Here is a 10676-nt window from a genome sequence, read left to right as displayed (position 1 = left end):
GTCATGTTGTCTACATGAAAAACTACCATTCTGTTGGCGAGTTCGCCAACCCAGACCATCAAGGCTACTAATAGCAGGAAGAATACTCCAGCCTTGTGTCAGCCAGCATGCTGACCACGGCTCCGCACACCACCTGCGATCCCAAAAAAGTCTGAACCCCGAAGACCCAACTGCATCCGAGGAGATTTGCACCTGTCAGATCGTGTCCTCCTCCCGAAACTTCATGGAAACTCCATTGAAGCTTGCCAAGAAGTTCTCCTATACTCTGATGTCTTCCTGAAGCCCTACCAACACTCAAATCCTATGATGTGGGAGTGATGCACCCGACATAGCAAGCCCCAAGCGCCTACAGAAAGTCTTACCCCCTCGTACCACTCTGCATGCGAAGTTGAGGAAACCTTAAAGCTGCTGAGCCGTGCGCAAATCAATCTTGTGCAAACCCCTCACCTTTCTCAAAAATTCTAACATTTCCGTCACTTTACCCACCGGCAAACGTGCTACTAGAGCTTCTGTGTCCAATTCGATCCACAAAATTGTCAGAATACAACTACGACCCTTGGTCTTCTCAGGAGCCAACGGAACCCCCATCTTACTGGCCAATCCTTCAAAAATGCCCAATGCCCCGCTACAGGACTGGGACCCACCTCTCTATACTCACACACTTTTACAAAGACCCACTGTAGAAAAGTACTGAAGGCCTCAAAAAGCGCACATGAAATTGCACAGCCCATGGGAAGAACCCTGTCCACATAGATTGCCCCATCCCGTTGCATCCCTAATAGAGAAAATCGTCCGGGTGAATGGGTAGGAACCGGAATGCTGCCTTGATGTCACATTTAGCCAGCTCCGCCCCTCTACCACACCCCCAAACGAGACGAATGGCATCGTCGACTGAAGCGTACCCCACCCTTGTGTCCTCTTGTGCGATAAAATTGTTCACCGATGCCCCTTCCGGCCAGGACAAATGGTGGATAAGGTGAAACTCACCTTTGTTCTTCTTTGGCACAATGCCAAGCGGGGAAATCATTAACTTGTCTAGGGGCCAATCAAAGAAAGGACCTGCAATTTTACCTTCCGCAACTTCTTTCGCCAGTTTGTCTGCAACCACTTGTGGCAATGTTTTAGCAGACCGCAAATTGTCTGCCCACCTCCTCTGCCTCGGACCTTGGTAACCTATCCGAAAACCTTCCCTGAAACCCCATTCTAACTTGCATGCTATGTCCCTGTCCGGGTACATACGCAACTAAGGCAGCATAAACTCAAGCTTAACTGACATAGGCGCCCTTTGGCGCAGGAGCATCTTGCATTCCTTTACCCCTGGCTGACCTCCACTGTTCTGCAGGATTTGTGAGAGAAAAACACTGCATAACCGGGTGTCTTCCCCCGCATTTGGAACATTGATGCTTGAATTTACAGGGGTGGTGCGAGCAGAAACCCTTGTTAAAGTTCCAGCATGCTCCCGACGTGGACGATTGTGGTCGCTGTAAATCGCCCGCTCCCCCCTTGGGTGGGACGCGCTTAAAAGGGCTTTTACACCACAGGCAGCCCACTGGCAGTATGTGTTGATGCGGCAGAGTGTGATGAAGCCATCCACTGCATCCACAATTCTGAGTCAACATCCCCCCAGGGTTTATCTGGATTCACGCTGACCCACGCTCTGAATTCTTCGTCATAGTTCAACCATGCAAGCCCCCAAAATGCATTTGCGCTTTGTGTATAATGTCCATATATTTAAAAAGCGCAATAGCCCGGTCAGGATTTTTTTTTACAATAGATACTGGCATATCTAAAAAATGCAGACGTCTAGTTATCCATCGTAATCGGCACCCTGGGCCTACGTGCTAGCTCCCATTCCTCCTCCTTAGAGCCCTCATTGGCCTGAATGTCCCTGTGCAGCAGGTGGAACACATCTACATATTGGTGGCACCAAATCCTGGACTTCGTCTTTTCTGCCATGTGAGAACCCAAATGCATTGCCAGACCCATATACGGGAGGCGCTTCCTTAGCCCCTCTCCACCCTTGTCATCACCATACCTCTCATCCTCTTTCCGGGTCTCCCCGTGCCCTCTGCTGGAGCCTCAGCCTGAACTGTCTGTGTAACATCCCCCACCTGGGCCGCACTAACTCCAGGTACGTCATGAACAGAATGATCACCTACGCTAACCGATTTGTGTGTAGTCGACAGAACCTTCTTTGGGCCATCTCTCCACACAGACCACCATTCTCCCTTACCTTGCAAAAGTGTTGTCTTCCCTTGAGCCGCCCTCTGGGCCGGGCTAAACCGTTCTTCCCTGCCTATAGCTGTCCTCGCCTTTCCTTTGCCTGCTTGCTCCTGTAATACAGAATTCGAAGAGGGGGTTGCGCCGCTCTTGTGCCCGTCACCCCTTCCGCCTTCGCTTCTCACCTCGCTTTCGCTTATCTCCCTTTCTTCCCAGTCATCTGACTCATTCTCGTAATCCAGCTCTACCTCCACCTCATCGTGCTTCTCACATTCATTGCCCACACTTTCCCAGCCAATGTCTCATTCAAAAACTTGCACGCATATCGCTTCTGGCATCCGTCATATTTGCGCCCAGTGTGGTCCCGTGGTGTAGAGAAGGCTGCTGAAGACCCCTCTAGCGCTTCAGACCAATGTCCCGGAGCCGTGGTGCGCTCAGTTGGCACCACCTTCCTTCTGCCAGTCCCTTCCACTGACAATGATTCTTCTCGCCACTCGTGGCCGTATGCTCCACTCGTGTCCATCGCACGGCTGGACCCCTTGGCCGCACAAGCCTCTTGCCTGACCTCCCTTGGGACCAACACCCAAGTGCCCGACCCAGCATCAGACCCTAGGACTCCCCACCTCTACCTTGTCTGCCTTCCTTTTGGGGCGACATGCCTTGTCTAGAGCCTCCTCCCTGCCCTTGCATAACAGGGCCCATCTCTCTTTCATCTCCTGGACCACCAGCCTCTGTTCCCTGATCCTGGCCTCAATGTCCACCGAGGACCAGTCCTGTACCACCTGCTGCCCAGTGGCCCTGCCAGCTGATGTCCCCCTGCGTGGACCCCTAGGGGCCTGCCGGGTCCCTTGCTGCTCCTCACCCATCCTCCCTGCTCCCTGTCCCAGCAAACTGTTACCCTGCACCCTCTCGCCCTGCCTACCTGCGCTCCTGGCCCTACGCTTGATGGGTGCTTCTTTGGCCCCCACTCTGTTGGACCCATCTTTTGCAGCATGGGCCACTGTAACGGGGCCTGCCAGTTCGCCATTCCCAGCCCCCTGGCCTGCCTCATGGTCCTCACCTGCCCCATCTATGCTGGGGCCTTCCAAAACCTTCGGGCCTGCACCATTCCCAGCTGGACCGGATTCTCTTGATGAGGCTGGGGAGGGGGCCCCGCCTCCCCACCCCCACCACTACGGAGGGCACAACATCTGAGGGGACCACGCTCCCACCTCCCAATCGAGAATGCCACATCTAAGGGGCCTGCCCCCCCCCAACCCTCAAACACACCTATTAGGCCTGGCCCTCGCTGGGCCAGCAAGTGGACGGGGGAGAAGACGCGCAGCGTCCCCTCCTCACAGCTGATTTCTTTCTTTTTGCCCTTTCGGGTGATGTGCACACGGCCACTGTGGCAGCAACGCCGCTGGAGGCCACGCGCACCGTGCACGTCATTCCGACCCAGGCCTAGTCAAGAACACCAGGCCTGAGGAGGTCGGAGCGGCCGGCTTCGTCGAGCAGGCGGAGCATGGCCCGCACAGCAGCAACATCGTGGCTCCGAGCCATGACGCTTTAAATAACCAAATTTTCCCGCACCTGTCTAAACCTACTCCGGGGGACCGGCCAAAACTTCCACCTGCGTGAACGGCTAGCGTGGAAGAGGCCGGTTCCTACGCCCCTTTTACCCTTTGTACCCCACCATATCCCACCCCCACATACCCTGTGGCCAATCCTGCCCTTCCTCTGTCACTTCCCTCCCGAACATCCCCGTGGAGAGACTAGACTACGTCTGCTCTCCATGGGTCCCCTCATTGTGTCGTATTCGACACTGCTATGCTTGCGTGGTAAAAAGTGGTTGCTACACTCAGTGCATGCAGGACCCCTGGCAAAACGTTTTAGATCATCTTCACTCGTTAGACGTGAGCTCGTAAAGTGGGAAAACCCAGCACCCTCTCTTTAGGGTTACCTACTCTTAGCAGTTCTCGGAGACCCCTTATGCCACCAGACACCATTTAGCCCTGAGATCTCCTCAACCCACCCTGTTCAGGCCCTCAGCCGTTCTCAGTAAGGCTTTCAGAGTCCACGCAGCTGACAATCACACCCCTTTCGTAAATCCTCCCCCTCATGAAGTTCTCAGCACCCCACTAACCAACCTCTAAGACCTTCTGTGGTACTTCCAGAAATTAAGAGACAGGAATTAAGAGACGAAAGGAATGGGAATAAGGACAAAAAAATACTTCTTTGTTTACTACGAGTGTCTAGGTTGAAATTTTACTTCGTGTATTTAATTTGTTTTCTGTGCTTGATCTCGATTTTACATTCATTCAAATAAATATTTCTTGTTTGAGTAAAATGTCCTATTTCAATAAAAGGTCTCCGGGCGCTTCTTTAAACAATTGCATTCAAGTATTCGTATTTAGTAATTTTTTCCATGGGAAAAAAATTGGAAGAGGCAGTGGGTTTGAATTGCTGTAAACGATAGTTCGTCTTGTTACATGTGCTGCAGTTATGATCTTAAAATTGTAATGTTTTTGGGGTTGCTTTTGGAACTGCAAAAGTTAATTTTTGACCGTACCTACATTCCTATTATACCATCGAGCTAGGTTTCTGACACTGTAAGTACATATTTATTAATGTATTCAGCTGATTCAGTTTTTTCATGCAATAAGATACGATATGCAAGGTGGAAATAATGTATTTTTATTTAGATGTACACTGAAGATGTGATTTAATCCAACAGAGCTGTTTTATTAAACATATTATCCCTGTAACTAAAGCCCCACACGTGTCTGGCATCCATTAATTACTCTTCAAACCGTGATTGTAGTTGTTAGGGAAGAGGAGTTTCAACTCTAAAAAATGTAACGACAAGACACAATCTTGGCCCATATATCCCCAGGCAAATGAATGCCATTCTCAGACTATTGACATATTTTCTTCTGCTCTAGTATGTAAAGGGGCTCTCGGCTTGACTACAGTTATCCAGCTCTAGGGCTGTTTTCGTGGGTATTTTAATGGCAGCAGCACAGGCTGTCCATTAAAGAATTGACTCAGCGCACAAATGCAAAGAAAGAGTCTATGCAGATAAGAGGATAAATATTTATTGCCTGACAGTCACCCATAGGGAGCTGAAAAGGGCCCACAGACCACAATCTCACTCTGGGGTTACCTGGTGCCTGCTTTGCCAGAGTTTATACCTGTTCTTATGTCTAATAGTTTATTCTTTTGTTGAGTGACCTCATTATCCCCCTGTTTCCATCCCCATCCTCTAGATAAGCCTGTAAAGTTATTAGGTCATCTCTACCTACCCTAATCATGTAACTTGCACATCCTTGGCACTGAGCCTTTTTCACTCCTGGGTAAACTCCTTACCGTACTCTTTTAGTAAACAAAAAATATCATCTTTGGGGTTGGTTCCCTTCCCTCGTGAGTAGAGAATGCTCCCCATGGGCTTAACATTGATTGTGGTAGTTTGCCCTCTGCCGCATCTGGGTGGGTAACATATCCTAACTGTATTTATATACCACTTACTGCCCCTGACAAGGCATTGAAGAGCTTTTTTTGTGGCAGGTAGCACGCTACTCAGGAACTCGAGATTAGTAATTATTAGGTTAGTACAATTTTTGTGTTTTTTTTTCTTGTGCATTAGTTGAGTTAAGATTGTGCTTTTCATTTCTAGTGTTTAGTAGTGTTTTGGGAAGGGATAAAATAATAGGAGTGGGTTTCACAAGAGGCAGTAGTGAGTTTTTGTAAGTAGTGGTTATGGCAAAAGTTTATTTCTAATAAAGGTTTTTATTGGGTTTACTTACTGATTGTTATTGTTTTATTAATCTCTCATTGCAATTATCATCATGATTCAGGACAACCTAACATCCTTATTACACTATGATTGTTTGAACACTTGATATGTTTGGGTGACCCATCTAGTTTATTTCTCTCATTACTCCTCCGTGGCTGTCTTGTGTCTTTTTTGGGGGGAGGAATTGTGTTAGCCAGCTAGCAACTCTGATGGTGGGGTGGTAAAAGTGGTATTGTATTGGAATTAGCATGGCAGATTTAAATTAGGATGCTAAATGGCAATATTTTGATTTTTTGCTGTAGATAGAGGGAGAACGTAATGGAAGTGCTTTAGTTATATGCAAGGCCACAGGGATTATGCTGCAGGAAAAGACCAAATTATGAGGCAGAGTTGACCAAGAAAAGTATAGTTATAAATGTACAATGTTAATAGCTGTAACCCAAGCAAACCTATTGCATTGCAAGTGCTTATTATGGTTCTGCTAGCATACGGAATAGGTCAGATTTAACTGTACTGTGCAGTGCTGAAGATTGTTCGTGTGCACTGTCCTTTCTTATTGGTTTCATACAGGATTCTGCCAAAGAAGTGACAGAAAATAAATTAAATATATCCAACATTGTACCTGTATTATTATTTTTTTATAAATTATGCAGCACAGCACAGAGTGGATTTTGCCAGTATCTTTACATATCCCACTAGAGCCTGAAGTGGATTGGGCCGAGTTCCTGATCTATCATGTGGGACAGAGCGGAGTAGATGATGCCCCGATTTGTAGAGACCACTGGGCATGTCCAAGTCCAGTGGATGAAATCTTCCTGGTTGGCAATGCATTTAGAACATTGATGGGACCGTGAGGGGTCAAATCTAGCAAGAACTGAAGGATTGGCATATGCACTGTGAATACATTTAAAATGTAAAAGTTTGTGATTGTAGTTGTTAGATACTAATCTGACCTGTGTGCAGCAGTAATACCAAACCTTATCCGGTAAAGAACGACCAAGATCCCTCTACCAGGCCACGCTTGATTTTTCAGGACCATATGGCCTAAGCAGTAGGGAAGCTTGATACAGGCATGAGATGAAATGCGCATTGTCCGTAGCAGTGATGAACAGTGGGGAGGTCTCTTGGCTCTATTGGCTATGTAGGTATCACTGTGCATAAGGTGCCATAGAGTCTATGTATAATAAATCAATCTAGCACAGAGGCTTGGTGTCCCTAAGTCACATCCGCGGCTCAGCAGCGTTTAAAGTCTGTGAACAGATTGCCAATTTTATGCAAATGGAGAGAAGCAAGAGTGCGCTGAGTCATCGCTTAAATGTAAGTGGGAGCCACGCATTGTCGGACAAGGGAATGTGCAGTGAGTAAAGAGTATCAAACCCTAGATAGCGGAGTAGGTTTATCAATGCCAACAGGTCACAGGAAGAGTCTGAATTTCTACAAGGGTGCACGTTAGGCCCCTAGGCCGCAAGACAGAGAGAGAAGTAATGAGGTCTGTGAACACTCCTCTTGAGATATTGGATTTTTTATCAGGATGATACCAGTAATAGGCATAATGTGCCACAGCAATTAGATAATAAAGGTAGAAGTCCAGGACTCCAAAGCCCATGTGCTCAAACCGGAATGTTAATTTAGATCAGCGCACTCGGGTGCGCTCACCCGCCCAAACCAACCGTGTGAGGATGCCGCGCAATGAGTTGAAAAAGTGCATGGGGAAAGCTATATGAATATTAAAAAATAAGTACAAAAAGGGAGGCAGGACCACCATCTTTATAACGGCTACCCTCCCAGCAAGTGACAGGGGCAGTGCTTTCCATCGCCCCACCGCGTGGTAAGTTTATCAACTGCCAGGCCGTAATTTCGGTGAATTACCTCCGCACTGCATTTGAGTAGATGTATGCCAAAGTATTTTGTCGAGTCGTCCCTCCAGATCAGGGAGTAAGCAAGAGGGCAAGGCACCGTGGGTCAGCAAGAAGGAACAACCTCAACTTGTTCCAATTGATGGTCAAGCCCAGAAACAAATGAAGCGGACCACCTCCTCGACCAGTGGGGCAAGATTGTCAACCGAGTCCCTGACAAAAAGCAAAATATCGTCCGCATAAAGAGAAATGAGTAAGGGGCCATGGCGAACTGGAGTCCCCGATGTAGGTGCCTCTCCTGGAACCAACGCACCAAAGAATCCATGCAGACAATAAATCATAGAGGGGAAAGTGGGTGGCCCTGACGGGTGCCTCAACATAATGGGAAGGCATTGGACAATGCCCTGTTAACCCAGATCTGGGCCAAGGTGGATGCATAGATGAGTTCAATAAGGTTGCGGAATCCTCGGGGCATACCCAATTTATGCAGAACGACATATAGAAAGGACCACTCAAGGGAGTCAAATGCCTTTTCTGCATCAAGCAGAATAGCCGCAGCTGGAATTTCCAGAGATATCTGATTCAAAATGTCAAAAACATAAGTAAATGAATGGAGGTGGAACGGTTGTGCATGAATCCTGATTGAATAGGGGATATTAATCTTCCATTAATAAGGACATGTGCGTGGCCAGGACCTTGGCTAGAACCTTATAGTCATGGCTAAGTAATGACAAAGGGCGGTGAGAAGAGCAGTGTCAGGGTGGCCTTCTGGGTTTGAGAAGGAGTACTATTACCGCCTCACTCATGGAAGGAGGGAGCATGCCCTGATCCAGGGACTCTGCGTAAACTTCAAGGAGATATGGGACAATAATGTCCCTATATGCCTTATAGAAGGCCCCCGTAAAGCTGTCCGATCCCGGAGCTTTCCTACTAGCAAGAGAATCAATGGCCTGGGAAACCTCCTCAGTGGCTGTTGACCAGCCTCTAGCCACACCATAGCCACCTCGGCCAAGTACTCCAAGAGCCCGGCTGCTGTGACAGATGCACGAGTCCAGACCAAGGATCGGTAATAGGATTCAAAAGTGGGGTGGATATCAGGAGTACTGGTAGCTATCTCTCCAGACTCCATCTGGAGAGTGGTGACGTAAGAGGATTGATACGATGGACAGAGAAGGCGCGTAAATGTGCAACTAGGCTGCTCACCCTCTACTTATATCCTGGCCACAGCATATTTACCGAAGTATAACACCTCACGGTTGACGGCCTCCTGAAAATCCTGCAGCAGCGCAGCTCTCTGTGCGGGAATGGTAGTCATAAGGGTAGATAGAACCTGCCGATCAAGAGCTTGCAGATCACTCTCAATTCAAGCAAGTTCACTCCAGATAGAGCAGAGTACCCAAGCTTGTTTGGCCATGCACACTCCCCTAATGTTGGCCTTGAAGGCATCCCTGAGTGTCACATATTTAGGAACAGTACCCACATTGAGAGCAAAATATTCCACAATAGTGTCAAGGACCTCTGAATGGTACACCTCATCCTGAATGGACCTGGAGGGGAATCACCATGCATGGACAGGAGGAAGCAGGGTTGGGATATGCATGCTGGCTATCACTCGAGAGTGATCAGACAGGGTACGGGGGAGATGTGAAAACCCGAATAGCCAAAGGATGCTGCAGGAGTCACATACCAATGATCAATTCGGGACCATACATTGTGGGTGCTGGAATAATAAGTATAAACTGCTGCGGAAGGGTTGCGGGTGCGCCACGCAACAGCAAGCCTAAAAGTGTTGAGAAGACTGTGCAATGCTTGAATGGAATGGGAGTTAGTGACACCGGATGTGCCTGTGGTGTCGAGTTGTGGACAGCATGTGTGGTTAAAATCACCACCTAACAAAATATGTTCTTGAAGGAACCGTTGCATCTGAGATGTCAGGGCATGGAAAAACTCTGGGGAATCAATATTAGGTGCATAACTGTTAACTAATAGCAGAGGAACACTGGCCAGGGACCCATGCACTATGACATAACGCCCCTCAGTATTGGTCAGCGATGCATGGCATACAAAAGGTAGGCTCTTATGGACCAGTATGCACACCCCTCTGGAATAGGAGCTGTAATTAGCAAAAATACCAATTTCCACCCCATTGAGCAGCAAAGGCACTAGTCACAGAGGGCGACGGGAGAGTTTCTTGCAGGAAGGCAAGATTAACGCCATGCCTATTTAAATAAGTAAGGACCTGTTTGCCTTTTCTAGGATTATTCAGCCCCCTAATGTTCCATGTAGCGCACAAGACACTAAGGCCCTCATTCTGACCTTGGCGGTCTTTTCGCGAGACCACTGAGTTACCGCCGCGGTGAAGACCGCCGACCGCGGCGGTATGCCGCTGTGCGCATTCCGACCGCTGGGAGCGTTCCGCCGGGAAACCGCCAGCAGCCACACTGGAGGTCGGCGGAAAAGTGGAGACTGGTCAACCTCCACCGCCACGCCAGCAGAACACCGCCCACAGAATTACGACCCACATATCTGTGTGGCGGTCTTCTGTTGGCGGTGTTCTGTTGGCGGTCACCTCCCCATGGCTCCCGTCGCCTCCCGGAGGACCAACGCACAAGGTTATTTGACCGTCCGTGAGGGGAGGGGGAGGGGGGTGTTGTGTGATGTGGGCGTGCATGGGGGTGTGCGTGTGAGTGTGTAGAGGGGGTGTGTGAGTGCGTGTATGCGGGCGGGGGGGTGCTGCTGTGTCTATGGGTAATGTGTGCTGTTCGGCAGGTGCACATGTCTGCATGTATGTGTGCGGGTATGTGTCCCCGTTGTGTATGTGTGTG

The sequence above is a fragment of the Pleurodeles waltl genome, chromosome 9 (genome assembly GCF_031143425.1).
Source record: "Pleurodeles waltl isolate 20211129_DDA chromosome 9, aPleWal1.hap1.20221129, whole genome shotgun sequence".
Taxonomy (NCBI): domain Eukaryota; kingdom Metazoa; phylum Chordata; class Amphibia; order Caudata; family Salamandridae; genus Pleurodeles; species Pleurodeles waltl.
Note: the sequence above shows the minus strand (reverse complement) of the source record.